Raw genomic sequence first — 17,838 nt, forward strand, 5'->3', positions numbered from 1 at the left:
TGGGAAATCCTGTGCAAGCAGAGTGCTGAGCCCAGTCTCGCTGCAGGTAGGTTACTGCTTGGCTGGCAGGAGCCCGTCTGTACTGCCGGGCATAGCCATTGCTCTCCCTGAGCACCTGCTGCAGGCTAGGGGCAGCACCCAGCCAGACAGAGCATCTCCTTCCTTCAGCAGAGCCTCTCTACTTGCTCCCAGCAGCTGCTGCATTCCCTCACATACAGTCCTTCTGCCTCCAAGACAAGGGCTCCCCACCTAATGGTGGAAAATCCACTCACCAACACTGCTGCATGTTATGACAAATGGCAGTGTTTCTCCTAACCAAATCTCTTTGCCTCTGCACTCTGGTATTTAGAAATTCATGGGAGGAAAGCTGCCTTTTTTGGATGCCCAGTCTGATGATGTGACAACCTGGACTGTCATCACAGGGCAGACGTTCTTCTGCAGCAGCTCAGCAAGAATAATTAGTACAAAAGAGGTTTGAGCAATTCTGCAGTGTCTGCTCCTAGCAAAAAAAAAAAAGCCTTGTACTTTGGCTACCTGAGCAGCAATATGAAGGAGTGGCATACTCCAAGGGACCAATAACACTAACCTGAATTTAGCCTGCAGCAAAGTTTGATAGTTCAGCTCATTCATAACACTGGTCCTTGACCTCACTTGCTTCTCATTTAGTGCCTCCTGCTCCTCAGCACCAGTATGCATGAAACAGAGCCCTTCTGGAGAGGGAAACAGGTTACCAGCCTGCTGTGTGGGCTGAAGTATCTGGACTTAGAGGCAGCTTCTTGCCAGAGTGAGTTTTGTTTTACTTCTCATAGGTTACAGCTGCTCCTGAGCAGCCTTTTCCCTCTGTATGCATAGCTGACTGCAAGCCTTTTAGGCTACCTCCCGTGGCAGTATGGTGGGACACAAAATCATTCCCACCAAGAGGTCTGTCACTTGGCAGATAGCATCACTGCTGAAGTATTAAAAGAAATAATAAATCTTCCATCCTTTGTGTCTTATGGGCATCCTGGGCCTGTGGAGCTCACAGCTGTTTTTTAGGAAGCAGAGAGATTTATGCTGAGAACTAAAGTGCATGTAAATCTCTTCCTCATAGATTCTGCCACCTCTTGTGTTGAATCTTGGCCTTGGTAAGAGCTGTCATAATATCCAGAGCTTCTTAACATTGAGTGAAGAGACTATCTGCTGTGAAGCCACTCCTCCACTGGGTCTCTGAACTGGGGAAGGAGTAAAATCAAATCAGAGACAGCATTACATTCAGCAATAGATTCACACTGGTCAGATTCAGAAACATTCATACTGAAAGCCTGCAGACTGTTTCTTTCTCTGTGAAATTCCTGTTAGATACACTGGCAGAAGAGAAGCATTTCTGTATGTGTGGGGGAATTTTCCAAACAAGGAGCCTTAAATTCTGCCAGATTCCCATCTTGTACTCTTGAATATTGCCCCATCTTAGGAAGTGTAAATCTGAAGTTGCTCTAAGAGCTTATCTCTACCCCACAGAAAATGTTCCTTACACATGATACAGATGATGCTCCAAGTGTATGCTGAGAGTCTCAGGTTTCAGAACATATTGTAAGAGGAGCACATTCATGACAGAACACAGATCAGGCAAGAAAATGTGAATAATACTGAGCCACATAGGGGTACACATGAAGGCAGTACCAGGCAATCTGTCTTCATCTGCATAGGCAAAGCTGAAGTGGTGACCTTCAGCCTGGCTGGTTTTACCCTGACCACCAGAACTGTCCCCAAAGGGCTGCCCCTTCTGGCACCTGTAAAGAATGAGAGGAGAAGCCTGTGTCTGTCTCCTCCTGTCTCCATGCAGAACCCAGCTTCTCAAACCAGAGGCTGCTGCTGCTGCAACAGTGTTCAGAAGCAGAAGCCCAGTGTATGCTGGCCGTGAAAGAGGATCTCCAGATGAAGATCTTAGAAATCTAGGACTGCTCACTGACTCTTGTTCTGGGTGCACAGGGGGGATGACAAGAAGCGAGAGATGCATTGCAATGTGGCTTTTCTTTAATTCCAATCATGCAGAAGTTGTGCACTCATAGAAGGGCACCATTCTTCCCTTATGATTCAGGAGATAAAAACTTATTTTAGTTCAACAGGACCTGTTGTCTAACTATCTTTGCCAGAGGGTTTCATTCTGTGCTGAATGAATCCAAACACAGTGCTCACTCAAAGACCTTGAAAGCGAGCTTGGTTTCAAGAAGGGGTCAAGTACCTGATCTTGTAAGCCAACGCCATAGGCAGACTATTTTCCAGCATCAGCACATTACAGGAATGGCAAAAGCCTGCAGCTGGCTCACCAGCTTCTTGCATTGCCAAATGAGAAACCATGCCCAGCTTGCATCCATCACAAATTAGATCAGAGACCAAGCAGTATCCATTGTCTCAAATACCAAAGCAGGAGAGCGGCTCTGCCCCCCAGAAGCAATTCAGTGTGATATGACCAGCATGCTGAAAAACAGCCATGAGCATCAGCATGCTGATTTAAACATGCCAAGGCAAAGAAGATGGCAACTAAAATGAAGAATCAAAGGGTGCAGAAAAGTCCTGTTCAGCTTCCCACTCATATTGCACCAAACAAAGAGAGGGAAAAGAGATGCCTTTTGTCTTTTTTTTTTTTTTTCCCCTAGCACAGCATTATAAAGAAAATGCTAATCCCTTTCATTTAGCAAATCCATTTTGTTTCTTGGAGGGTTAAATCCTGCTTGCTTCAAACAAATGAGTAATCCAATTGGCTTCAATGTGACAACTCCCAAAAGGCAAACAGGATTCAACTCTCTGCAGAATGTAGTACACAGATTTTGTGAATGAGCCATTTGAAACGCTGGATACTTGGTGTGCTAGCTTTGGTGCTGCCCTATAAACCCATGATGACTGTGTCAGCCAGTGTTTCTTTTTTTTTTTTTCTGAAGGATTAGATGTCTTTCTATGGCTGTAAATTTAATGTAGGGCCTCTCACTACTAATCATAAATTTGGCCATATTGGCTTTGTAAGATGGAGAGAAAAGGGAGGAGAGGGAAAAACTCTTTCTGAAAGTAGTAGTTAGGGCCAATTTACTTTTACTGAATGCTATTATTTCTTGAGAACAGCGTAATCTCCTTGAACATTTGCAAAACTGTAAGCTCAGTATCTGTAATGCAAGTTAGCGAGTGTGATTGAGCCCATTGTATAAGCTACCCCAGTTTCCTGGCACCAGGGGTGTTCTCATCTCCTGCCTGGCTAAATCTTTATGTTCTTACTAAGCCCTCTTACAAGAAAGCAGATATTTAAGCTTGCAGTTTGTCTAAGATTTGCTACTGACAGTGCAGGCTGCTTTCAGAGTAGCCTGAATTTCTTTCCTTGACACCTCTGATTACTTCATAGAAGATGCTTAATTAGACACCACTCAGCACCCACCTACAACACTTACACCACAACAGGAGGGAGCTCCCTCGACAAAAATGTTTGTGCTGGCAGGAAACCAGATCAAGAAGGTAGTCAAACGTACATACAGATGAAACCTATTCAAGGAAAATAGCTTCAGTGATCTAACTTTGAGAACTGAAGGAATGTGGAAAATCACCCACCGGCTGTTTCAAAACAATCAGATGCGTAGAATCAAATGGCAAGTAAGAGAGAAAAGAAAATGACAACAAAAAATGTGAGAAACACATTGTATATTGCTTTAACTATGCCCAAGTCAAAATCAGTGCCATCAAGCAGAATCCAGATGTCTTTAGATTCTCTATACTTGCCACAATTGCTCAGAATGCAGTCCCACACTACCCATATCCCCTAAATAGGTATCAAGGCACAAGTAACTTGCATCCTCTAGTCTACAGATGGAGAGGAGGAGTGGAGAGAGTTGTTATATAAGGAACAAGGATAGATAATTCTGATGAAAGCTCCTACTCTGGACTGCAGAATAAATAATGAAAGAAAATGAAGATGAAAGCACTTACACCAGGACTGAATATGGCTCAGCCTTTTGTTGCCTGGGCCTTTCCTAATAATACGGATAATGTCACAGAACTCATCTGTGCTACAGTAATCAAGCTATTTAACACCACCACATAAAGTATATCTCACCATGGGGGAGTGCAGTGGAAACTGACCTAGTCATTTTTAACATCTGCTGCTCGTTACTGAATGCAAGCAACGTATTTTTTAAAAAGTCTTACTATTCAGAAAAGGCCCCAGAGAAGTGCTGGAGGTGAGCACCTCCTGTCTGCTCCAGCTTGTGTTTATGGTCAGCCTAGAGTAAGGGCCTCTGCTTTGCCAAAGGGCCAAGAACGATGGCAGCTCTCTGGTTGGAGTGAGATTGTGGTCAGATTCGTGCCCTACCCTTGGCAGAATCAAATGCTGGAAATTTTGGACAAGTTTGCAGGACATGCCGTTCTCTCTAGAGAAATGTAACAGGCAGGACCATATCATTCATGACTATTTTAAGGAAAAAGAAAACGGTGGTACACCTTCTTAAATGATTTATAAGAACTTTGATTTCACTAATAGCATAGCTTTTATTTTGTTAAACACAAAATGAATTCCCAAGCCTTGAGAGAGCAAATATCACTGTAAAAGGAGACAGAAGTCACCCATGAGGTAATCTGTTCTTTTGCCCAACTAAGATGAGGTAGCTCCCCGGAGTCTATTTTCTAGGAAAATGACTTTTTTCTCCAGTCTAGTCTATTAGTCTAATTAATAAATCTCAGTAGAAAAAAAAAAAAAAAAGACAAAATTAGAATAATCCCAAGATCATGGTATGATTTTAAGTGCCTTCCAGTTCTACTTTGAGAAGCATGCCTCCTAGCAGCCTGCAGGAAGCCTGGAGAGTCAGGCTGTAGGGAAACATGTGGTGTCAAGGCGTGCTGGGGGGACCCTGTGCTCCACCTCACAGCCTCCTTTCTCCTCATCAACACTCCCACCAGACACTGCCAAGTCACCTCCTGGGAAAATGCTGCCTCATATCCAACTGGAAGGTTGTTGGAACTGGGTATTCCAAATCCCCTAGTTAGCTCCACAAATCTTTTTCTTTAATCTTATGAAAACATTCAAAATCTTTGTCTTAAAGGTCATAAAAGAGAAAATGGTGCTCAGCCTCCCTCAGCTGAAATCCTGTTGACGTAAATCTGAATGAAGTGCCCTGTTGAAGGTGATTTAAAGGGACAGGAAATGAGGTGGAATTTCTATAGTTACAGCCAAGACTGACTAAGGTTAAAACCCCTTGCTGTCAGAATATGCAGTGCCATGTAGGGAAAGTGGCATAGGGACGTAGCCTTGAATACAGCCAGCTGGGTCCTCTTGAAGAGGGTTTTAGTCTAGTAGAAAACTGCTGAAAAACAGAAGCAAATATTTCAGTAAAAGCGTTTCTCTTTTCAACAAGTACAAATCTAGAGGCGTGTTTTTTTCCAATGTCAACTGCCAGTAAGCGCCATAAACACCTACAAGAACAAATACATCCAGAGGAACAAAAAACAAGCCTTTTGCTGGAAGATACCATGAGTTCAGCTGAGATGTCTGAGCACATTTGGTGGCCGGTGCTGCTGCTGGATTCATAATCCTTTCCAGATAGCTCTTTGGAGACAAATAGCTTAACCTCATTTGACTTGTGCTTACTGAGGGTGGCTCTTCCACTTCAGCAGCCTGAACCACAGGCAGAACCCCTGTCTTTTACAGTGGCTCTGCTGGGTTTTCCAGGAAACAAATGTGCCTGATTTGGAGGGGAGATTGATGCAATTTATTTCTCGGCAAGTTGACTTGCAGTCCGTTAACCCCAGTTGCAGTTGTTGAAACATGTTGTGCCAAAGTAATGAACTGCAGCCCTGATTTTCTTTCTCCTGGGTCAAGCCTTGAGAGAGAGTGACGTTTGCAGCTCTGGGAGCAGCTGGGGTCACTGGCTCTCAGAGAACCAGGCTCTCTGTCTCCTATGGAAAGTCTTTGGTCTGTTGTGACTGTTGCTTTGATTTTCTAGTGATGCGTATTTTTATACATGACTGCAAAAACAAATATGGTTTACCCGACTGCCTTACAGACCCGTCACTATCCCTTGTCAACAATGTAAAGTCAGTAATGTTATACTCGTGGCCAGGAGTGACTCATTTTTTACAACTGTGGTCTTCTGAGAACATTTTGATGGCTACAGTGGAAAGGGTTTAATTCAGAAGTATTTCCTGCATCACAATCAGTGGCTTATTTTTCCTAGGTCTCCATTTCCTCTCCTTCTCCAGTGGTTTGGGTGTTCTATATTTGGCCGGTTCACCGCAGTACACAAGGAGGATTGAACTAAGGGTTCACACAAAGCTTTCCCCCCAACTTTCTGCCCTCATAGTTGAGCTCCCATAATTTGGCTGCCGAGCTACTCTCTCTCATCCCTGCTGAATGTAAGGCTGTGTAAGGCTGCAGCAGTGCACGCTGCATTTTTAATTCCCCCCGTGCCTCTCCCTCAATCAAGAAGCAGATGACATCTGCTGCCAGGGTGACTCAGCACATGAAGAGCTGCGATCGCAGCCTGTGCTAACTAACCTGACCCATTTACTTCGAACGGCAGTCACATCTAACTGGCAGATTTTAGATCAAGGTGTGGGTAGGGATTAGAATGAGCCTAGGAGAGGCGAGGGAAGGGACCACCAGTGTCCCTGTGCTAAACAAGAAAGCACCAGAATAGGGAGGGACACAGCTGTGGTGCTAAGACCCAGCCCTGGGCTGGATGTGTGATGATTTGTACCCACCCAAACAGAAATACCAGACTCAGGTATTGCTACACTCAGAGAGGGGAGAGTGATATGCAGGGGCAGACTGGGGGTGCCTGTATCAGCATGCCTTCTGCTGCAGGAAGTAGAAGAAAAGGTAAAATGACTGGTTTCACAGGTGGCTCCAGCAGCGGATGGCCTGCAGGCAGGAGAAGCACTCAGAAAGCAGTCGCTTGCTTTATCTTCAGCAGGATTTGGAGAGGGAGAAGAGAGGATGCTATCCTGGCTATGCAGGCTTTGGCATATGAACAAAGACATTAGCTAACCAACAGTTAATCCACTGGAAAGGTGAATTCCCTGCCTTTGGAACAACAGAATTTCATTTCCAAGTGGAAGGACCTCTGAAAGGATAAGAGGCTAACAGTTTAACAGTCAAATATTTCTCAGTCTGCCTGATTGCATGTAATTTTCCAGCAGTGCTTATCAGTGTCCAAACTTGTTTTTCATAGGTATGTATGTTTTTTGCGAGGTCATGTTTGGTGAGCCTCAAAAGGGCCTTCCTGTATGTGTTAAGATGTTAGTATCTTCACTGAGTTGCTATATTTACAAGCTTCCTTCAGGAGAGCTGGGCTTAGTGCTGCTTTCTTCATGTATATGACAACATAGTAATATACTTGTCACATTTTCCATCAGGGTGGAAAGAGTTTTCTGTGAATCTCTAGGCTAATCCCTCCCTGCAAAAAGGTTTCCTTATTCAGAAATGAGGAAGCTAAAAGAAGAAATGATTCAGTGTTTTTCCCAAGTTCATGCAATGATTCGGAACCAATGTTGTGTCTCCAATGGAAGAAGGCAGCTTCTATGGCTGAAACTAGAGCAGGAGAACTCAGGTCTGAGTCCTCACCCTTTCCCTGACCTAGAAGGAGTTATGTTACAGTTACGTGCTTCCCTGTGCCCACTTTTTTGTTTAAAGAGATCAGGATGAGTTCTAAATTTACAGTGATGGTGTTTGGAGGAATTACAGAGGTGAAATGGCTGGTTGTACCTTGAGGAGCAAAAGTATGAAGGATGTACAGATTCTGTCCTTCAGTCAAAAGGTTCTTTTCTCCTCTAGTAACAGCACTCCAGTTTCAGGGATCGCATTTTTTTAGGAGCAGAGGGTCCTAGATTACTTTCCCCTGACATCATTTGTGGAACTCTCTGTGAGTCCTGGTGGCTCTGGCTGCAAAGCTTTGCAATGTGCAAGCAAGGCACGGAGGCAGCTGGCATTCATTCCAGAAATACATGGGCACTGGACTTTGCCAGGGCCACGCCTGGGAATGTCTCAGCTCTTCCGCTGCAGAGATGCAGAAACACAGACTGTTTCTTTCACAGAGCAGGTTAGTTCTGTCTGGCAAACAACTAACTTTCTTCTTGAAAAACAGTTCCATACTTTGAAAGTCTTTACCCTCCAGAGGAGCCTGGGCCTTTGTGCAGACTTAGTCTGAGAATGCTCTGGAAAAGGTGGACTGGTAGTCACGATGTATGCAACAAAACATCAGCCACAAAGAAGGTTTTAATTTCAAAATGCCACATCACACACATTATGAAATGATATAAAAAGCTACAGCTGCTCTGCTAATAATTCTCTGTGTGCCCTAAAATGAAATATTTTATGAACTTGCTATCATTCTGAGCCATCCTTATCATTATCTCAAAGAAGCCTCAAGCTAGTTATGCTATCATAACAATAAACCAAGTGTCCATCTTGCTGCCTCATTTGCACAGGTGTCCTTTATGAATGCTCACAGCCGCTCTGAAGTCAGCTCAGCCACTTGCATGCATGAGAATGTTTGCAGTGAAATTCCAAGGGTCAGTCCCAGCTTTCATTTTGGTTGATTGTGATTCATAGAGATACACATTCAGCCATTTTCCAGTCCTTATCTAGAAAGCATCCACCCCTCTAGTTACATGGGGAGGAGTAAAGAAAAGAGCAAACTTGCAGGCATTGTGAAGGCAAGAAACAATGATATCTGCAGAGAAATGCTTACACACAGCCTGCTGCCCACAAGGATCTGGATGAAAAGACTAAAGCAGCATGGGGGGGGGAGAGAAATAAGACACAGAAGGCCAGCTGTGTCTTGAGGCACAGTGTTAGCTGACATGCCTGCTGTAGTATGAAAGATACAACCAATTTCCTTTAATCATGCTGAGGATGAAGTGAAGCTGAGCTGCCAGACAGTGCCCTTAGATCCTGAGTGTGCTTTCCCAAAGTAACATGTCACGAACATACTAAGCAATTCTACTGCAAGGGTGCAGCCCTTCAAAGCGCTCAGGGCGAGTGCCCTGTCATTTTACTGCCTATTCCGATGAGGCTGTAATGTCTGAGCCTGTGTCACCAGGGACCAGACAGGATGTTAGCTACTGCCCAGCCTTTCCAAACAGTGTATAATGATGACTGAGGAAAAGAAGTGTGTCATAGCTCCGAGCTGCCCCTCAGTTCATTGAAACTTGAGATCTTTAAGGAAGAGTTGCGTGAAAATACAGTCTGCATTAATTCAGTAGTATACCACAAAAACACTCTGAGTGCAAGCTGTGTTGTAAGTAATCAATACATAAAGTTACAGAGTACTTCTTGGTTTCAGAAAAAAAACATCTTAACAGTATAAAGCACTCAAAGGACTAAAAATAATCTTTGGATGTCCTGCTATGATAAACAGGGGATGTTTGTGCTGGTTTGATCTTGTTATTCTCAGGTTGTAATGCGCAAGGCACTGCTCTATTGTTTTATACTTCAAAAACCCTTCAAAAATGAGAACAATTCTCATTGGAAATGAACAATCCCAGCATCAATTTAAGGTGAAAAAAAGAGAGTCAGGCTCAGAATCCTGTGTCTTCAAATAGCAAATTCCTATATTCACCTCTGAAGTTCTCACATGAAGCAGGTCTTCTGGGGTATACACGGTACAGCAGCACTGGAGACCCAGTCATTAGACATGTATGAGCTGATCACATTAACGTGTAATTAGCACATAATTTTCTGGAGATCCCATATGGCTTCAGTCATATCATACTAACAGCAGCCCACCATATCGTCCAACAAGAGCAGGTCAAGCACTGACCTTTTTCTAGCATATGTGTTCTGATAATGACAGATATTATTTTGGGCTAGAAGTAGATTTATAGTGTAATTAATGACCCAACTCATTCCTTTTTTTTTCTCTGCAAGTGAGTGTTCTCTTTGATGATGGTGGTGATGGTGGTGTCTACTATCTTGCTGTGGCTGACAGTAACATAACAAAGCCAACTAGATCACTAGCTCACTCTTAGAACTGAGTAAAAGTCTGGCTTCTTACCAGCTCAAACGGTGCACTGTCTGCAGGGCCCAGAAAAAGAAATGCAAACATTTCAGCTGTGTAGACGGCTATACAAATAGAAGAGCAGATGAGGCAGCCTCATCTAGGGAGACAAAACGTACGTGTGGTGACCTCCTTCCATCAAGTTAAACAAGTAAGACCCTATCCAGCTCACTGCTACAAGTTCCCGTCCTGTGTGAAAATGCACAAAGGGCAAAGCATTACATCTGCAGCTTTGAGAGCATGACAAGAGCTCAGGTAGGATGTTCTGCAGACAGTTCTCACTGTGCCCTATGTGCATGTGTGTGATGAGTGTGCCTGGACTGGCTGAGCACACAGGACATCAAATATCAACTCAGGCTGCCGTGTTTTCTGCCATTCTGTCTCCGTTTCTATGCCGGTGTCTTTACTGTTGTCATTCCACATGTTTGCTCCATCTCTCTGTGGTCTCCCATTTTTCTTGAAGGAGTGCAGAAGTTTGGCAGGAAAGATGAAGCTACTTCCTCTTTGCAGATGTCCAATGGTCATTCTCCCTTTTTGTCACAGTAGATTTGGATGTTGGAGAGTGACAGAGGTTTCCTTGCCCTTTTCCAGCTATGAAATCTAGCACAATGAGCAGTCTCAACTGAGATATTTTTGGCTGACTGTTTCCCAACGTGCCATGCATTGTGCAATTTACTTGGCTTTGTTTCTTACCACAGAAATTAAGAAAATCCATGCCATTGCTACTTGCCTGTCAGGAAGCTATACTCTACATTAATCTCCCATTCAGGAGACAGACAACGTGACAGAGATGATTAATCCTAGCCACAGATAACACTTCCTGTCTTTAAATAGTTTCGGTAGATAAATAACTTCTATAATGAAACATTATCCCATAAAGGGTTTTTGGCCTAAGCCAGGAACTTTTAAGTTTTAATTCTGGCCTTCAGACAAAAGGATAAGTAAGCAGAAGCCTGAGTTTTCCCCAGAAAATGTATCTTAGCTTTTTTTTCATAATCCTCATATTCAACACCTGAAAATGCAGCCCTGCTTCTCTGTTCTCTTCTTTTGCAATAAGCTATCTTTAGAGCTTTCCCTACAGAAGTATTGAAAGAATAAACAATGGCAGAAAGATTTCTGAAGATGCAGGTCATGGCCTGAGGCAGACTGTAGTCACACACAGTGCTCAGAGCTGGCTCCAGGGAGCTGCGTTGTCACCACAGTCCCCACCAGGACTCAGTCTTTATCTGGAAAATACATCTATCAGATCTCATTCTCAAATCTGGGTCACACATACATTCACTGCTGCTGATGGGTAAGATCTGGTCCAAAGAGTCCAAGAGTCTTTCCTAATTAAAGTGAGTGGGAATCAGAGCTCTGGAGAGCTCACAAACACAGTGACGATCTAACACACAGCTGGCTTCTGAGAGAGTGTTTACACTACTGGGGAAGTCTTGGCCTCTAGAAGATAAAGGACTTTCCACCATGGGCACTGTCCAAATGGTATTTAAAAAATAACATTTAGACTCCTGCAATCTGTAGCATTTGCTCTTTAAATCTTCTTTCAAACCACAGAGTAGTGATTTTCTTCAATTCCCTTCTGCCAGACAAACCAGGGAGAGGGGGCTGCAACCACTGCCTGTGGCTGGAGGAAGGTAAATGGAAATGGAAAATGCTGTTTTTAGGAATCCTATGCTTGCTAGGGCATTTAGAAATGGAGTTATGATGACATAACAAATTCTTTGAAAGAGCTTACATTTATTTAAGGGATTTTTTCCTAACATTAGAAAAAAATGGGCTACATGCTGGAAGTCATACTAAAGATAGCTATGCAGACACAGGAAAATCACTGCAAAACACTGCAGCTGCAATTTTAATGTAACTACTGAGGACAAGCTCCACATACCCATGGCTGCTCTCTGCTGCTGCTAGGCCCCGAATTAGCTGCATAGCACTCCAGATCCCTGCCCAGAGCTGTGCTGGTCCTTACAGTACCTTAACACAGGCAGAGTGCTGAGAAAAGTCTAGGATTCTACATCCATGATGTTACAATGGGCAGAGCTATGTATGATGCTCAGATTATTTTTTGAAGTAATAAACTATTTTTTCATAATGACGTAAGGATGGGCTTTAGCATCCATGGTGACTGGCAAAGTGGTGCCATGGTTTCCAGCACTCTCAATATATTAAGCCAGATTCCAACTGGAATCTATCATAATGACTTTTTCTGTTACCAGAGCAGGAACAGGGATCTCAAGGACTGAAGGGAAGGGGTACTTCATCCTTTTTCAGAGCAAAGAGGAAACCACAAACCCTCATCACTCTCTCTGTTCTCTCAAGAGGAGTGTTGTTATAATAGTGGTTACTCACAAAAGCAAATTGGTTCCCCTCTTAACAGCCCAAGCCAAGCAGTGAGAAACCAATTAAGCTTCTATTTAATGAATTAGAAGCAAGGAAACTCTTTTACTTGTGCTTACTTTTGACTAAATATTTGCTGGGAAAGGACTGGAGCAGTACGATTGAATGTCCATGCCAATTCAGCACCACTTGTGAGAGATGCTTTCCTCAAAAACCTGTCTTCTCCAGTCTGGAAGTTCAGACAACAGAGCAGCAGAGCACTAAGGTCCCAGGTGGCCAGCTCTTCTCAGAGGGCAGTAGTACCTCTGCCCCAGATGAAACTTGCATAGGTACTATTTCTGCTATATTTACAACCAAATGTGCCAAGTAGCAAAGTCCTTATTTTGAAAAGTTGCATTCAAATATGATTTTGCTTAAGAAAATACTAACTGCTAGTGCTCATGTCCATGAATAACATTGCTGACAGAAGGGTCTCCAAGAACTTTATAGATAATGTTTTTATGGCAGGGTGTGGAGGTCAGCATGAGAATTATTAATCTTTGTCAACTGTAATCTCAACCACTACAACAACATGCTACTTCCAAATAGGCTTTAGATACTCTAGCTTATCATTTTAACTCTAGGAGATGAACTTTAAACTTCAAATGTCATATTTAAACTCCTAAATATAAGCAGCCTGATTTTCCAGGGTGTTAAGCATATGCAATGCCTGTTGATTTCAATGAGAAATGTGGGTGCCTGCCAAGCATTTTGGAGAACCAGGCCATTTTATTTAGTCATCGACACACAGACGCCTAAATTTAAGCAGCCAGGTTTGAGACCTTCCCTTGCTTCATGCAGCTCTGCTTCAGCAAAAAATCCCTTCCGTTAAGAAATATTCTTGGCCTACTCCGTCTCAGCCCTATTTGGCATGCTGTTGTAAGTATTCAAGACTGATTTTGCAGCAGCAAACAACAGAACCACATCAATTTGAAATATCCGTTTTTATTCTCTCAATGCAGGATTTCATAAACATTTAAAAATACGTTCCTTACAAAGCACGACCTCATTTTTGCACAGCAATAACTACTTAGACAGAAGGGAATTTGTGCTGCAGAACTCTTCAGTACAGATGACACATTTCAGTGGGAAAGGCAAAGTTAAATACATAGCAAGTTAAATACACACACTTAGTTCCATCCATATTTGGACTGTATCACGAACTAAAGAACACAAAAAATTAAAAATGAGCACTGCCTCTCAACTCTCATCTAGATTTATGGTGCTCATCCCACGTGATGCTTGATAAGAAAGGAACAGTAACACATGTAGCCTGAAACAATGTGACAGGTCAATGCTAGACTGAGTTTGCCAACTGTTCAAACAATTCCTCCTACTGGAGGGGCAAGCAATACAGTTGGAAAACAAGTAAGACTTAACCCTTATAGTTTACACTAGTCCAGCATTAGTTAAAATGACCAAAACACTTTCCTCTTAGAACACTGTCATGTATGTAAGAGTTATAAATGCTGCCAAAATTTCTTTCTGTGAGACAGTGGCACAGGCTTTTAGCAGTATTAGCTTTAATCTTGGACTTCCAGAAAGAATTAACAGCCTGTGTTTTTTGTATACATCTCCTTGTTATCTGTAGAGCCTTCAGGTTCAAAGGAAGCAACAAATACACGAGCACCTAGGGAGCAATTTGGATCTTGAAATCTTAAAGCAGGAAGCATTTACAAGAGCTTGCAAATAGTCTGAACCCTCACATGGCACTGTATATTGCAGACTAAGGGGTTTCAACATAGTCTTAACAGCAACAGAAAATGATAGAGAAATGCCTTTCAATGAACAAAGGTAAGGTGGTGAGGCAGTAGATGGGATTAGGGAAGATTCTGGAGACCTAAGGATGTAGCAGAGTGAATTCGGCTCTTTGAAATATATGCAGGTTTTATGGAAGAACACCTTTTCCCAGGGTGTGGGACTAAACTTCAATGCATCTTTCACCATCTTGCATCCAACTTTCTGACCGGCAGTAATCCACGCTGTAGTTATATTCTTTTGGGGAAGAGAGGTTGTGTGTCTTCCCTCCGTCCCAGGTGACATGCGGCGAGGTGGAGCTGTACATGGGAAGGCAGCTGAGCAGGACGCAGCTAACACAGTCCTATGATGTCAGCTGCACAATGCCAGGTGCTACCAGGTTACTCATTGAAAGGGAAATCTGGAACTATGGGGATGTGGCCTTGGCACGTTGGGGATCTGGTTGCAACTTGACACTGGTATTTAGTGGCAGGATTTCTATTTAGCTAGTTGGATGTGTTTACAATGATGTAAGAATAGCTCAGAACAAATTATACTCCCACTTTTCTGACTTTCCAGACACAATTATAATGTTTTAAACACGGGTGGTGGGCTCAGTTTCATGTCTCTGACAGCATTTACAGAAAACCCATGACAGAGTCTTAATTAGATCCTAAATAAACCAATGTAATAGACATATCCAAGCAAGCAAAACAGTCAGAACATATGGGATTCTTCTGAGGCCAGTTTCTAACTGGTGCTAAAACAACCAAAACAATAAGCACGGCTCACAGGCTATGTACAGGAGACACAGCTACATGCATCATCGCTCTCCAGCCTGGCCCAGCTGCACAGACCCTGCCCACTGCTGTTTTTTGGCTGTGACAGAGGAGAATCGCTCAGGAAAGAGTGGCTGCTTGAAGAGCCTTGCCACGTCCTCCTGCAGCCCCAAAGGTCTGGCATTGCCAGTGTTGCTCCCTGGCCCTGGCAGAGCAGCAGGATACCTACCTGCTGCAGCATGTGCAGCATGGCCTAGAGCCGCAGCCTGCGTGCCAACACAACTGGCTGCCCTGGGGCAGGCCTGCAGCTGCAGCCTGGCCCCTCGCCTGGTGCGAAGGGAGCTCAGGCAGGCAGCATGCATCTTCTCCAGCATTTTGTGAATCAGCAGGAGTACGCCCCTGGGAAGACCAGGCTTCTTTTGTACCATTTCTTGTTTGTCTTGTTAAAGGACACAGGCTGCGGTGCAGAAATGTCTCCATAGTGGAGGGCGGATGTTTGTCTGGAGGTGCTGGCCAGATGTCTCCAGCTCGGGCACTCCAACCAGACCTGCTCCTCCCTGTGCCCAAGGGCAGCATGTGTACTGCTTGCAGGCTGACTGCTGGGCAGCAGGACTGTAGTACAGCTGAAGCATCCTGAATACATGGAATTTGCTGCCTGCTGTGTGTCAGTATTGCCGTCCCAGGAATAGTAGGGTTGTGGTAACACAGATCCAGCCTCTATTTTCAGCGCTTTTCTATGCCAGATATTCACACATGTGTAAAAGGGGGCCTACATCTTAGTAAAGAGCTGACAGTCAGTTTTGACACAATAGAAAAAGTGGAAGAACATTCAATGGAGGAAATGGGAAAGGAAGGGGAAGAATAGCAAAGATAAGAACAGGCAATGACATTTTGTGCACTGTAAGCATTGCCAGACTGCTATTTTGAGACATCTGGATTCTTACTGGTTACAGTGGTGGTGGTTACAGATGTCAAAATGGAATGCATATGGAATAGGTTTCTCAGGGACCATGCAGTGGTTTCATATTTTTGTCCAGAGAGTTTATTTTAGGATACAGAAGAGAAGACAGATTGCATTTTTAGGAGAAGGCAACTGTTCAGTGGAGGAGGAAGAAATATTTAGACTTGGATGGGTTTTACAAGAATTTGAAACTTATGGGAAGAGGTCTATTGGGCAAATTAGTTAGCATGAATAGACCTTTGGGAGGATCTGGAGGATGAAGCAAGCCTACAGAATTGCCTAGCATACAGCCCTAAAAAGAGAAGTACCATTAAAAAGCTTTCCAAATTATGTTCTGAAGGAACTCACTGAAGTTGCTAAACATGAACTAATACTATTCAATGCACAAGTTTACAGTTACTAGGAAACAACAGGGTCTGTCCTTTGAAGCTATTTTCACTCTGTGATCTCTAGTTTGCTGCTTGTTTGTATATACAGTTGTTGCCAGATTTTTTGTATCTCTTTTAGGACTCGTTGTCAGTTAAGTAATCAGAAAAATCATCAGGTTTATATCTAATGTCATAAATAACCCCCTAAATACATTGAAATTACTGGCACAGCTGCCCAGATAAGCTATGGACACCCCATGCCTGGAGACATTCAAGCCTGAGGTGGATGGAGCCCTGGGCAGCCTGTGCTGGTGGGGGGCAGCCTTTGCCATGGCAGAAGTTTGGAGGTGGATGGTTTTTAAGGTCCTTTCTGACCCAAGCTATTCTGTTACTCTGTGACTTATAGATCTTATAGGTGAATAACTGACAATTTTAGTTTGGACTTCTAAACTTTCCCATAACTATTTAATATGCATACAAAAGGACATTTAATAAGAAAACAGCATCCAGTTATGACTCTAGTGTGACTTACAGTAAAGCTACCTGTCACAGTAAGATGCTGAGTCAAAAAACAAGAAACAAAAAACATTCCCTAGGTCCTCTTTTCCTCTGTATGTACATAGTTTTAAGATGCTAACAGAAAACAGAGTACCTTTCACCTAGACAGTATTATTGTGCTGGATTTCCCTCAGAACCTGTACCAGTCTGTCAAATGTTCTGCCTGTCAATCCTTCTTCAGCAGGTTGTCCGCTCTGACTCAGAAGTAATCCTCTAACAAGCAATATAAGTGTGGCAGAGTAAGATGGAGGGGGATTTTATTTCCAGCTTTCTTAACACCATATGTTCACTTAATCTCACTCTTCGTTTAGTTAGAGGTAATCCCTGAGTGCTTCAGTACAAACTGTATGCATTCATATAGTGCGTATGTGCCCATATATAACATTACATATGTGTGCAGTATCAAACTAAGAGATCACACTGGTATTTAAGACAGATGAGTTTTCCTGAAACAAACACTCATGAGTAGTCTACCTCAGAAGCACACATTAAGATTCAAAAAGGAAAATTTCTCTGAATTACTAATGAGTTTTGCTTGCATTTTTGCCCATCAAATCTTGAAAGTGATTCTGAAGTGCCACTTAGTACTTTCTACCTCACCTTTGAATTTATTCCAGAAATCACGATGCCCTCTTTTTATAAGTCCAGAAACATTGCACCAGCCCTGTAAAACATGGAGAAATGTTTATTTTCTATTTTTTACTTCAAAACTACAGTTTTGAAATAAACTGTGAAAGTTTCAAAATCGCATCAGTAAAAAAGCAAAATTTTGCAGTTCAAAAATCTGTTGTCATGTACAGCTGTTCAAAACAGAATCTGGAATGTCCCAAAAGCTGTTGTCAGCCACTTGCTAGTTAAAGAACAGCACTACTCTAAACTTCTAAAAAAATGTGACAAGTCCAGCCAGTGTCACTTCAAGTGGCCAAGAGAGAAATTCCAGTAAATCCTAATTTATGACTTACAAGGCATATGTCAAATAATTCTCATATGCACAAAAATGACATGGAAAAAAAAAAGTGCAGTTACATAAACATAGATGAGGTTAAATA

The sequence above is a fragment of the Centrocercus urophasianus genome, unplaced genomic scaffold (genome assembly GCF_019232065.1).
Source record: "Centrocercus urophasianus isolate 14NV4802_14NV808 unplaced genomic scaffold, USGS_Curo_1.0 seq_20, whole genome shotgun sequence".
NCBI classification, from domain to species: Eukaryota; Metazoa; Chordata; class Aves; order Galliformes; family Phasianidae; genus Centrocercus; species Centrocercus urophasianus.